Source organism: Stegostoma tigrinum, chromosome 6 (assembly GCF_030684315.1).
Source record: "Stegostoma tigrinum isolate sSteTig4 chromosome 6, sSteTig4.hap1, whole genome shotgun sequence".
In the NCBI taxonomy this organism is placed as follows: Eukaryota; Metazoa; Chordata; class Chondrichthyes; order Orectolobiformes; family Stegostomatidae; genus Stegostoma; species Stegostoma tigrinum.
In genome coordinates this window covers 91,756,009-91,768,876 of record NC_081359.1, presented here as the reverse complement: position 1 = coordinate 91,768,876, position 12,868 = coordinate 91,756,009, and the positions used below count along the sequence as shown (strand labels likewise).

The 12,868-nt window shown below is 42.9% G+C and overlaps 1 long non-coding RNA gene across 1 annotated transcript; it reads left to right on the top strand.

Moving 5' to 3' along the window:
• The first annotated feature begins 258 nt into the window (after positions 1-258).
• LOC125453076 (uncharacterized) lies at positions 259-11,451 on the top strand. The gene is made up of 3 exons (XR_007247677.2): positions 259-399; positions 2,292-2,413; positions 11,392-11,451. It is a non-coding gene; the product is annotated as an uncharacterized LOC125453076 (long non-coding RNA).
• Positions 11,452-12,868: the final 1,417 nt, after the last annotated feature.

Below are 12,868 nucleotides of genomic sequence, written 5' to 3'. Positions count from 1 at the left end.
AATAAGGTATATATGAGAGTGTTTACCTTCAGCCCAGCTATTTTCAGTGCGCAGATTTCTGCATTCATAAAGGAGACATAGGTGAGTAAAACGATTTAACGTCCTAATCTAGTGCATTTGTAGATCTTCCACAAATTCATTTACAATACTTCTCCAGTAGATGGAGATATTTAACTTAACATCATGCCTGAAGGCCCTTATTCCAGTTTGAGCCGTCACCAGTTTACAACCTACGTATAACTCCCTGTTAAGTGCTTCGAGAAATCCAAGCACATAGCATTGTGTTACTGTTGAGAATCTTTCAAAGGAAGAGTCAGTCAAAGGAAGGTGTGATTTGGAAATCCCCGAAATGGGCAAGAACAGGACGGCAGTTTGATGTGAATGCATGGGAAGAAACAAGTAACTATACATTGAGACTAAATTTATTGTACTGAGCTGCTGCTAGAGAATGATGAATTCATTATGGGAAATGACAAAATGGAGATATTTTGATGAATTCATTGTGCACAGATTTTGGAATGTACACCTTTTTTTAACATAGCTATTGTAAACCAAAGGACGTTCTGATATTTATTCATAATAATATGATAGATCAGATTTTTATTCCTGGGTGAATGCTGGGAGAGATCATTGTGTATGGTAGTCCCTTTATGCAAAAAATCTATCTGTGGAATTTGGGATTGAGTCAAAAGTCGTACAATTATGCTAGGAACAATTGGATGATCTGGAATAAAATTTTTACACAACTAACATTGGTATATTGTCAATGAGAACAAAGAAATATTGGACACGCTGAATAATTCTATTGCTTCAGTATTTACAGTAAAGGAAGAGGCTAGCACGTTAAGGAAAATAATAAGGACAGCAATTTGTCAAAACTAACCTAAACAAAGAAATAGCAATGAAGAAAATAATAACACTAAAGATGGACATGATCCTGGGATCAGATGATCTCCATTATAGGACTTAAAAGGAAAGGTGAACATTGGAGATGATCTATCCACATTATTTAAATGTCCTCTTGATCGCAGTCAGAGTGTTATAGAATGCTCTCCACTTGCCTAGGTGGGAGCAGCTCCAACATTAAGAGGTTTGACACCATTCAGGACAAAGCAGCCTGCTTGACTGGCCCCCTATCCGTCACTTTTAACAGTCACTCCTTTATCCCACTGACACACAGTGAGATCAGTGTGGACCATCCATAAGATGCTTTTAGAAAATCACCAAGGTTCCTTCACCAGCACCTTCCAAACTCACGACTTTTAGCATCTAGAAGGACAAGAGGAGAAGTTGCATGGGAACATCATCACTTGCAAGTTCCTCTCCAAACCATTCGAAGTTCCTTCAGTGTTGCTGGGTGAGTATCCTGGAACTCCCTCTCTAGCAGAATTGTGAGTGCCCCTATACGACATGGAATTCAGTGGTTCAAGAACACAGCTTACCACCACCAGTCACAACCAAGGGAAATTTAGGATGGGCAAAAAAAGTTGGTCTAGCCATCTATGGCCTTAATCTGTGAATAAACATTTTAAAAATCTGTTTCTTTAAATTGAAAAATAGAGAAAAAAGTGATAAAGGGAAGCCACAAAATCATAGACCAGTGAGGATAACAATTTCAATGATAAATTGTTAGGGAATTAAGATGGCATGTCTAAATATCTTGAACATTTTCAGCTGATTAGCTTGGACTTCTAAGGTGTAGATCACACTCTGCAAATATGTTTTAATTCAGTTAAGATATGACTGATCTTGTGGATAGTGTGATTACATGGACTTCCAGGAAGCATTTGTGAAAGTCCCTCAGAAGAGGTTGGTGGTTAAAGTTAGATGCATGGCTTTTAAAGGCAAGTTATTATCCTCCCTAGGATCCTTGCTGAATATAGAGAGTAGGGATACTCAGCTGGCTCTCTCGTTGTCAGGAATTGATTGGTGGTATCTTGCAAGGATCTGTCCCCAGGGCATTTAATAAGGACTCATGTCAAAATTGAAAGTCATAAATCTAAATTTGCTGATGGTACAAAGATATATAGCATTCTAAGCATGGCAGGTGAAAGTATAACACTTCTAGGAAATATTGATAGTTTAATTAAGTGGGCAAATTCATTTCAAGGCAAGCAAATATGAGGTAATTTGCTTCAAACCTCTAAAGGATTAGAGCAGGGTACTTAAATGGAGATTAGGTTGAAACAGTGAAATGTTAAAGTGATTTTGAAGTCCACAAATCATAAAAATATCATGAACATGTGCAAAAATAATTCGAAGAGATTAAAAGAATGTTGGTTTTGAACTAGATCACAAAGCAGTTGAAGTCATGGTTCAGCCATGAAAAGCTACAGATTCCACGTGGAATATTGCGAGCAGTTCCAGACATGACAGCTTAGGAAGGACATCTGATCCTATGTGGGAGCATCGTGTAAGTTTGATGTCTCAACTCCAAGGATTAAATTTTAAGCAACAATTAAACAAATTGGGGTCGTGTTTCCCAGAATTTTGGTGTTTGAGGAGTGATTTGAGTGAAGTTTTCAAGATATTAAGGGAACAGAAAATGTGAATAGAGAGAAACTCTTCATGGTAGTTGGACAGTCTGTGGCAATGGTGGCATCGTATAAAAATAAACTTTATTTTTCATGGGGCAAAGTTAGGTGATACTACTTCACCCAAAAGTCTCTGGAAGTTTGAAATTCTGTTTTGCATTAATTAATTCATGCAAGATTAGTTCTGAAATGGGAGATGATTAGACTTTTGTTAACCAAAGTTATTAAGGGTATGAAGCAAAAGGCAAATTTCTGGTGTTCGACTGTAGATTAGCCATGACCCACTGAACTTTGGTACAGATTTGAAGGACTAAATAACAGTCCTGCTCCCATAACAGCACAGCCTCTTCTTCAACTGTTTCACTTCTCAATATTTCCATGAACTCTTTCAATAACTCAACAAGTACAACTTGACCTTGATCTTTGCGTTCAGACAGGGCTTTAGCTTTCCATTTAGAATTCACCACTTAGTTATTGCCCTTATGTTTGTATTGTCCAATAACGTGCAGCTACCAGACAAGCAAAGGAATGTGAACTGGGGGAGATGGTGCAGTGGTAATGTCATTGGGCCTGTCAACCAGAGGCTAAGGCTGATGTAGGAACACAGGAACAGGAATAGGCTATTCAGCCCATTTGAACCTGCCCAGGCATTCATTACTATCCAAATACATCAATGCCCTTTAGTCACCTCATCCATATCATCCTGTGCACCATTGATAATCTATAATCTGTCAATCTCTACCTTAAACATACTTAAAGACTAAGTTTCTATTGCTCTTTCTGGTAGAGAATTCCAAAGGTTCACAACTTTAAAAATCAAATCCTCATTTCGGATCCAGGTGGCATCACCCTTGTTTTAAGTTGTGCTCCCTGTTTCTAGACTCCCCAACGAGGGGAAACATCTTAGTCACCTCTATGTTGCCTATCCCTTTAAAGTATTAAGTAAGTTTCCAAAGGGTGAAATTATTAAGCATTCAAGTAATTTTAAATGAGATCAGCTGTCATGCTTAAAAATTCTAGGTTTCTCAATCCCTCTTCATAAGACAGTCCCAGCATGTAGGGGACTACATTGTTGCACTCCCTCTATGGCAATAATATCTTTTCTGTCATAAGGAGATCAAAACAGCTGTAGCCTCAATGCCATAAGATGACATCCATTGTCATTAAGACTACTGACATTAAGATACCTCTAGTTTGCCATGTCCTTTAGGGCAGGAAATCTGCTATCCTTTCCCAGTCTGGCATACATAAGAATCCTGACCCACAGCCATGTGGTTAACTCTTAACTGCCCTCTGAAATGTCCAAGCAAGCCCCTCAGTTCAAGGCATTGGCAAGAAGTGCTGGCCTACAGCTTTGTTTACGGAACCATGAAAATGTTTTTAAAAAGGTTGCAGTTGTAGATAGTCAAAAGCTACAAAATGATAATATGCAATCTAAAAACAATTAATCTAATAATTATTCATGTGCAGTCAAATTACATCATTCAACTACAGAGAATATGAAAGGTTTAATGCATTGAAATACCAGTGCCAGTCATTCATGTCATATCTGTACAGAAATCTGATCTCAGGTCTCAGTGGTTCAGTCCTGTCAATGCAGAAATCCTATTGCAATTCCCAATGGTCTGGCTCAGTCAGTACAGAAACGATTCATTAACTCCCAATAGTTCAGCACTGTTAGCACTCAAACCGCACTGCAAGGACAGAAACACAGCTGCCATTCTCAATCGTCCAGCACTGATAGTAGTGGAATGTTACTGCTTTTCTCAGCACTGCTTCTACAGAAATCCTACTGCAGTTGTCAATTGTTCAGTATTGTCAGTGCAGAAATCCTACTGCAATCTGAGAACTTTCATGTCTTCTCTGACCCACACTGGTTTCTGAAGCTGATATCCTCTTCATCCCAAAGTGAGGCTACTTCCAGCTCCATAATATTACCAAACTCTGTCATCACCAATCACTCAATCTCAGCCCATATACTACAGAAACCCTTATCCTGCCTTTGTTCCCTCTAAACTCTCAGCTGAATGAATGCCATCTACAAGTTCACTGATGACACCACCATAGTGGAACGGATATATAGCAATGATGAGTCAAAATACAGAAGGGAGGAAGAAGATTTGGTGACGTGGTGCAATGAGAACAATCTGTCTCTCAACATTGGCTACACTAAAGAACTGATCATCAACTTCAGAAAGGAAGGAGGAGAACACCCTCCCCCCCCACCTACATCAATAGAACTGAGGTTGAGAGAGTGAAGAGCGTTACATTCCTCAGAGTGACAATAACAATACAGCACAGAACAGGCCCTTCGGCCCTCGACAACCAGTCTTAGACTTCCCACATAAAGAAAGCATACTGTCTGGGTGCAAGGGAACTGCACTGCCTTGGATCATAAGAAACTACAGAAGGCAGTGTGCACAGCCCAGACCATCACAGAAGTAAACATTCCATCCATGGATAACAAAGTGTGAGGCTGGATGAACACAGCAGGCCCAGCAGCATCTCAGGAGCACAAAAGCTGACGTTTCGGGCCTAGACCCTTCATCAGAGAGGGGGATGGGGTGAGGGTTCTGGAATAAATAGGGAGAGAGGGGGAGGCGGACCGAAGATGGAGAGTAAAGAAGATAGGTGGAGAGAGTATAGGTGGGGAGGTAGGGAGGGGATAGGTCAGTCCAGGGAAGACGGACAGGTCAAGGAGGTGGGATGAGGTTAGTAGGTAGATAGGGGTGCGGCTTGGGGTGGGAGGAAGGGATGGGTGAGAGGAAGAACCGGTTAGGGAGGCAGAGACAGGTTGGACTGGTTTTGGGATGCAGTGGGTGGGGGGGGAAGAGCTGGGCTGGTTGTGTGGTGCAGTGGGGGGAGGGACGAACTGGGCTGGTTTAGGGATGTGGTGGGGGAAGGGGAGATTTTGAAACTGGTGAAGTCCACATTGATACCATATGGCTGCAGGGTTCCCAGGCGGAATATGAGTTGCTGTTCCTGCAACCTACGGGTGGCATCATTGTGGCACTGCAGGAGGCCCATGATGGACATGTCATCTAAAGAATGGGAGGGGGAGTGGAAATGGTTTGCGACTGGGAGGTGCAGTTGTTTGTTGCGAACTGAGCGGAGGTGTTCTGCAAAGCGGTCCCCAAGCCTCCGCTTGGTTTCCCCAATGTAGAGGAAGCCACACCGGGTACAGTGGATGCAGTATACCACATTGGCAGATGTGCAGGTGAACCTCTGCTTAATGTGGAATGTCATCTTGGGGCCTGGGATAGGGGTGAGGGAGGAGGTGTGGGGGCAAGTGTAGCATTTCCTGCGGTTGCAGGGGAAGGTGCCGGGTGTGGTGGGGTTGGAGGGCAGTGTGGAGCGAACAAGGGAGTGACGGAGAGAGTGGTCTCTCCGGAAAGCAGACAGGGGAGGGGATGGAAAAATGTCTTGGGTGGTGGGGTCGGATTGTAGATGGCGGAAGTGTCGGAGAATGATGCGTTGTATCCCGAGGTTGGTGGGGTGGTGTGTGAGAACAAAGGGGATCCTCTTTGGGCGGTTGTGGCGGGGGTGGGGTGTGAGGGATGTGTTGCGGGAAATATGGGAGACGCAGTAAAGGGCGTTCTCGATCACTGTGGGGGGACAGTTGCGGTCCTTGAAGAATTTGGACATCTGGGATGTGCGGGAGTGGAATGTCTTATCGTGGTAGCAGATGTGGCGGAGGCGGAGGAATTGGGAATAGCGGATGGAATTTTTGCAGGAGGGTGGGTGGGAGGAGGTGTATTCTAGGCAGCTGTGGGAGTCGGTGGGCTTGAAATGGACATCAGTTACAAGCTGGTTGCCTGAGATGGAGACTGAGAGATCCAGGAAGGTGAGGGATGTGCTGGAGATGGCCCAGGTGAACTGAAGGTTGGGGTGGAAGGTGTTGGTGAAGTGGGTGAACTGTTCGAGCTCCTCTGGGGAGCAAGAGGCGGTGCCGATACAGTCATCAATGTACCGGAGGAAGAGGTGGGGTTTGGGGCCTGTGTAGGTGCGGAAGAGGGACTGTTCCACGTAACCTACAAAGAGGCAGGCATAGCTGGGGCCCATGCGGGTACCCATGGCCACCCCCTTAGACTGTAGGAAGTGGGAGGAGTCAAAAGAGAAGTTGTTGAGGGTGAGGACGAGTTCGGCTAGGCGGATGAGGGTGTCGGTGGAGGGGGACTGGTCGGGCCTGCGGGACAGGAAGAAGCGGAGGGCCTTGAGGCCATCTGCATGCGGAATGCAGGTGTATAGGGACTGGACGTCCATGGTGAAGATGAGGTGTTGAGGGCCAGGGAATTGGAAGTCCTGGAGGAGGTGGAGGGCGTGGGTGGTGTCACGGACGTAAGTAGGGAGTTCCTGGACCAAAGGGGAGAAAATGGAGTCCAGATTGGTGGAGATGAGGTCGGTGGGGCAGGAGCAGGCTGAGACGATGGGTCGACCAGGGCAGGCAGGTTTGTGGATTTTGGGAAGGAGATAGAAATGGGCCGTGCGGGGTTGGGGAACAATGAGGCTGGAGGCTGTGGGTGGGAGGTCCCCTGAGGTGATGAGGTCATGAATGGTGTTGGAGATGATGGTTTGGTGCTCGGGTGTGGGGTCATGATCGAGGGGGCGGTAGGAGGTGGTGTCGGCGAGTTGGCGTCTCTCCTCGGCGATGTAGAGGTCAGTGCGCCATACTACCACTGCGCCACCCTTGTCTATGGGTTTGATGGTGAGGTTGGGGTTGGAGCGGAGGGAGCGAAGGGCTGCCCGTTCTGCAGGGGAGAGGTTGGAGTGGGTGAGAGGGGTGGAGAGGTTGAGGCGGTTAATGTCTCGACGGCAGTTGGAGATGAAGAGGTCGAGGGAGGGTAGGAGGCCTGGGGGTGGTGTCCAGGAGGAGGACTTGTGTTGGAAGCGGGTAAAGGGGTCAGTGGAAGGAGGGTTAGGCTCCCGGTTGAAGAAGTAGGCATGGAGGCGAAGACGGCGGAAAAACTGCTCTATGTCCAATCGTGACTGGTATTCATTGATGTGTGGTTGTAGGGGGACGAAGGTGAGCCCCCTACTAAGGACTGACCGTTCGTCCTCAGTTAGTGGGAGGTCTGGGGGGATGGTGAAGATGCGGCAGGGTTCAGTGTGGCTGTCTCCTCTGGGGTTGCTGGCTGTGGAGGTTGTGGGCGGAGCGATGAGGTCGTCGGCCATGGGCGGGGTTCCGTCAGCATCGGCCGTGGGCGGGGTTCCGTCGGCGTCGAGGACACTGCCGGAGACCCCACCGATGACGTCACATCCGCCTCCGCCAGCCACACCACTTCTGGACAACTCTCTTGTAATCTCATTGCATCCATGGACTCTATTTGCACAGCTCACTGCTGTGAACAGGTTGCCAACATCATCATCATCATCATCATCATAAACCCATCACACTATGGTGTACACACACACACACACACACACACACACACACACACACACACACACACACACACACACACACACACACACACACACAAGAAAAGCAGGTTCAGGAACAGCTTCTTTCTGGCTGTCGAATAGACTTTAGCCACAAATAATGTAACCTAAAAAATTACCTGCGTGCCTCTAAATCTTTTTGATCTGTACATCTTTTGCTTGCTGTGATCTGCCTGTATCACTCGTAAACACACCTTTTCAGTACATGTGACAATAAAATCAAAATCCTCTTCCAATACTATTTGTAAGCAGACCCACACCCATCGGCCTTTATACGGTTCAGCTCACTCTAAAATTCTGTTTCCTACTCCATAAAGCAAGCTGGATCTTATACTACCCTGATGGCTTATGTAAATAAAATCTGGCCTACTGTCTCCCTCAACAACTTTGGTCTTGCTGATTTTTCATTTGATTCAGCCCCCAATACCCGTAATTTCAAACTCTCATCATGTATATATTGCCTTGCCCCTCCCTTTTTTTTAAACTTCCTCCAGCCCAAAAACTTCATCTGAATTAACCATGTCTTGATCTGATGCTTGGCTATTTTGCTCTCCTTTCCTCTGTCGCACCATCTACAGCTGTACATTCAGCCGCCCAGACTTCTGTGTCTGAAATTCCAAGCATTAATACACCCATCTCTACTTTAGCCATTCCAACAGCTATGTACTGTTGGCTTGCGTTGATTTTCACCTTTCACTTATGCTTCCATGAGGTTTCTTGCACGTTTTTCAATGCTCACAGGCCATAGGTAGTAAAAACAGTTCCATCAACTAGTTCTCTATTTTGAGTAGGCATTTTAGAAGGAATCGGATTACTATCTGAAAAGGAATTTGCAGGGCTACGAGGAGAAGGCTGGGCAACAGCATTGAGTAAGTTACTTCTTTGGAGAGCCAGAACAGGAGTGATGGGCCAAATGGCCACTTGTTGTGCTATAACCATTCAATGATCCTGATTCTAAGTACTATAAATCAAAATGGAATAGTCAAATTAATAGTTTTGTATTATCTAAATCCACATATTAGAGTATCATTCTCATTCTGGTACAAAGGTTGGGATACAGAGCGGGCGATTATTCCAACCAGTATGTCCTGTGCTAATATGTTGAGTAAAGCTTCAACATTCATACCCTTGTTGATATTCTGTACAAGTTAAGACTTGTTCCTTGACAAGCTTTCTGCAAATATCTGTTGTGATTGGATACTCTAAGATGAAGAAACCTCTTTGAATAATTTAACAATGTACAGATAAAAGAGTGTCAAAATTAAATATTTATATTACTTGCCTTAACCTAAGGTTGCAAGGCAGCTTTGTCATGTTCCTTTTAAATGCTGATAGTTTTGTGTCGTCTCAGCTTTATATTGACTGTGTGATCAAGAGTGAGAATCAGGATTGCTGTAGACATTGTTGCTGAACTCTGTCAAAAGATAGCAACAATCAGATTATATGAATTTTTTTAACTGTTCTTATTACAAATATCTGATCAATGGTCAAATCAAGCTAAGTCAGTTTTGTGGATAAAAATATGTCAAAGTGAAGAACTCATTGATTAAAAAAACTGGAATGGCTGACTGCAATAAATGCATCGTCACAAAACTGCTAAGAAATCTCACATCAGAAAGTACTTTGAGAACATTATGCTTGCTCTGATTAAAGGCAGTACTGATGGCAAGCCTCCTTGAAGGCTGTATGCAAACAGAAGTGAGCCTCTATGTTAGAGATAATGGGAACTGCAGATGCTGGAGAATCTAAGACAACAAAATGTGAGGCCGGATGAACACAGCAGGCCAAGCAGCATCTCAGGAGCACAAAAGCTGACGTTTTGGGCCTAGACCCTTCATCTGATGAAGGGTCTAGGCCCGAAACGTCAGCTTTTGTGCTCCTGAGATGCTGCTTGGCCTGCTGTGTTCATCCAGCCTCACATTTTGTTGTCTGAGCCTCTATGTTAAGTTGTTACACTAACTGCATATCCACAAATACATAAAGTATATAATAAATGTTATTTTCCAGCGTTGATGTATTTGTGTAACTGGATACTTTAAAAAGACAACAATTCAAAATTACCCTGATACAGGTTAACAAAAGAAGCAGCCTTCTTAAAATAGCAGGAGTACTTAAGCTTGTCCTAACTCTATCTACAAAAATGCACTTTCTGTATACAAATTTAGCATATTTTCTGAGGTGGATAAGAATGGCAATATTCTGGCCAATGTGACCAATCATACACCAATGAGAGCCAACCAGCCTGGTTTAAAATTTAATAAAGCCTGGCTGCTAACTGTCAATCAGTATTAATGGATTCATTCTCCATGGTCACTACAAATCACAGTCCATTTGCCAGCCACTTAACAGTCTCGCCTCTTGTGGTAGGATTGTTTATTTCCCTCTGGAATTGGTATTCTTGTGAAATGTCCTGATGAGTCCTAAAACAAAGCTTTGACAAAATGTGTCTTTTTCACAACAACTCTTATCTATACATTCTTCGTCAAACAAAATCTAAACCATTTGTTATCAAACATCCAATAATAAATGGGAGATGGTAACAGAATTAAAATTTATATGAGCAAAATGAAGGCAAAAATTAATCAAAATAATATCTCAAACACTCAATTGTAAATCCAAGTGCAACTAAAAGACCTCGCTCTTACTTTTTCTGGTATTTCTACATTATTTGTGTAGCTTCAACAGAGGTAGGGGTATGCTGTTCACATCCCTACTCTTACTGCTGAGATACTCTTCATTGAGTCAATGAGGGTCTCAGCAAACTCTTATCTGCTCAAACAGGTGCACACTTGGCCATTGGAAGGTGAAGCATCAGGTGGCATAGGAATACCCTGTTCTGTTTCCAAATTTCTGTTTGCCAACCAATTTGATCTTTACTTAACAATAAATCCTCTCTAGCTTGTAAAGGGCTGATAATTAAGAAATCTCACAGACAATCAAGTACTGAACAATGATTTCAACTTTATTGCATGTAGCAACCAGAATAAAACCGATCAACTAAGCAAGTTAAGCCTGTCATCCCAACTTGATTCTCACCCAATCAACGATGGAACTTGGCTACATTCCCACTAACAGCAGTCTGGTCTCTGAAGTGTCCAGGACTTGATCCTTAAGTAAAGTTATTCTCTAAAGTTTTGCTGAAGGTGGAAGTGTCCAGGACTTGATCCTTAAGTAAAGTTATTCTCTAAAGTTTTGCTGAAGGTGGAATTCTGGTGTTTGATTCTTGTACAAATTTCTGTTCTTCAGGTTTTTAAGGTGATATTATTGATGACTTTTTTTTAAAAAAGACCTTTCATCTAAAAGTTTGCAGCTTGCCTGCTTATCAGAAGTAGCTTCTCTGTTCCATGTTACGTTTGCTATTGTCTATCTGTTTGAAGGCACAGCATTCCTGTGACGAACTGTTTAAATTCTTTTGCAGGGCGATCCTTGTCCTTTGTGGCAATAAAGCATCCAGTTTGTCAAGAACATGTCAAAGCAGTTTTGAATTAAAATTTATGTGAGCAAAATAAAGGCAAAATAAATTAATCAATTTGTCAAAGACATGGCTAATTGCTTTCAGTCTCTGTGTAACAGCTTGTCTTTGTCCCTTTATCGGTTTATTCCAGGCAGAGTTATTGCTTCTCTTTATCTTTTGTTGATTACTTCAATCCATGAACAGTTGTTAAAGCTCTGGAGTTTATAATATCACAATACCGTCTTGTCCTAGCCACATGTTTCTTGCCCCAGGGAGGGCTTTTTCTCTCTCTCTTACTCCTGCATCAGTGCATCCAGGGAAGTGTTGGTGAAATGGAGCACAACCTTTACTCCGTCTAGACTCAGAATTTATTCTGACCTTTGTCTCTTTCTTCACCTCAACTTCAAACTCCTTCAACATGTATCAAAGAATTATTCCTTTACACACTAAAGATGAAATCACATGATCCAGGGCTATGTCTCACCAGCTACCTCTGAATGGATACAAAAAGATGGAAGTGAAATGAAGTGCATTGAATGCACTTACGGGCTTCCCACATGCCATTGCATTCACCCCTGCACACCCACACAAAGCTCTGACACCACTACTCTCAACATGTCACAAACCTACATCAAACTACTGGCTTAGAATTGTGCTAGAACTGCCAACATAATCACCAGGAGAGTAGCAAATCAGGGTTTGAAATAAAAGAAAGCTTTTGCATGAATGCATGTGTTTGTGAATGCTGCTGAGTAATCTGTCCTTTTGTCATTCTGCAGTGTTCTTTACTGTAGTACCTGTGGGCTCCATAAACACATCCAGCAGTTGACACAAGTAAACTCAAATCTGCAACTCGCACCAAACAAAGCTAAAGCTTTGCACCTTATAGTAACTCATCAATACCTCTAGGACAGTTTTAACCAAATTAGATTTATTTAATTTCAATGTTTTCATGTTATATTAATTTATATATTGATCAGTACCCCAGCTTTAATTGTAAAACCTCTGATGCCTAGTTGTTAGCTTTTAATTCAGCTATTTTGATATCTTAGAGCCAGAAAAGGATCCATAAACTGACATGTTAAAGAGTAGTTTTCTATTCTCAGCACAATTGGCATTTTTTTTTAGTTCTGCATCTATGAAGAGTAGTAGTGTCATTGTGCATTCATAATGGAACTTGACCCCAGTGTAACTCTCATGGGATTCGTCTATAACATTTTGCTGGAGAAATGACTATTATACTTTAAACTACATTGGAGACAAAATGGAGCACTGCTCTTTGATAGATATGAGCCTAGCTTTGGTATAACATAGTTTTCCTGTGTGCTATCAGACAGGTTATTTTTATTGTATGATGATGCTGCTTTCTTAAAAAGTTGTTTACTTAATGCATTTTTAGCTGTTAGCCAGATCATTCTCGATGTGAATATTCTCACTCTGT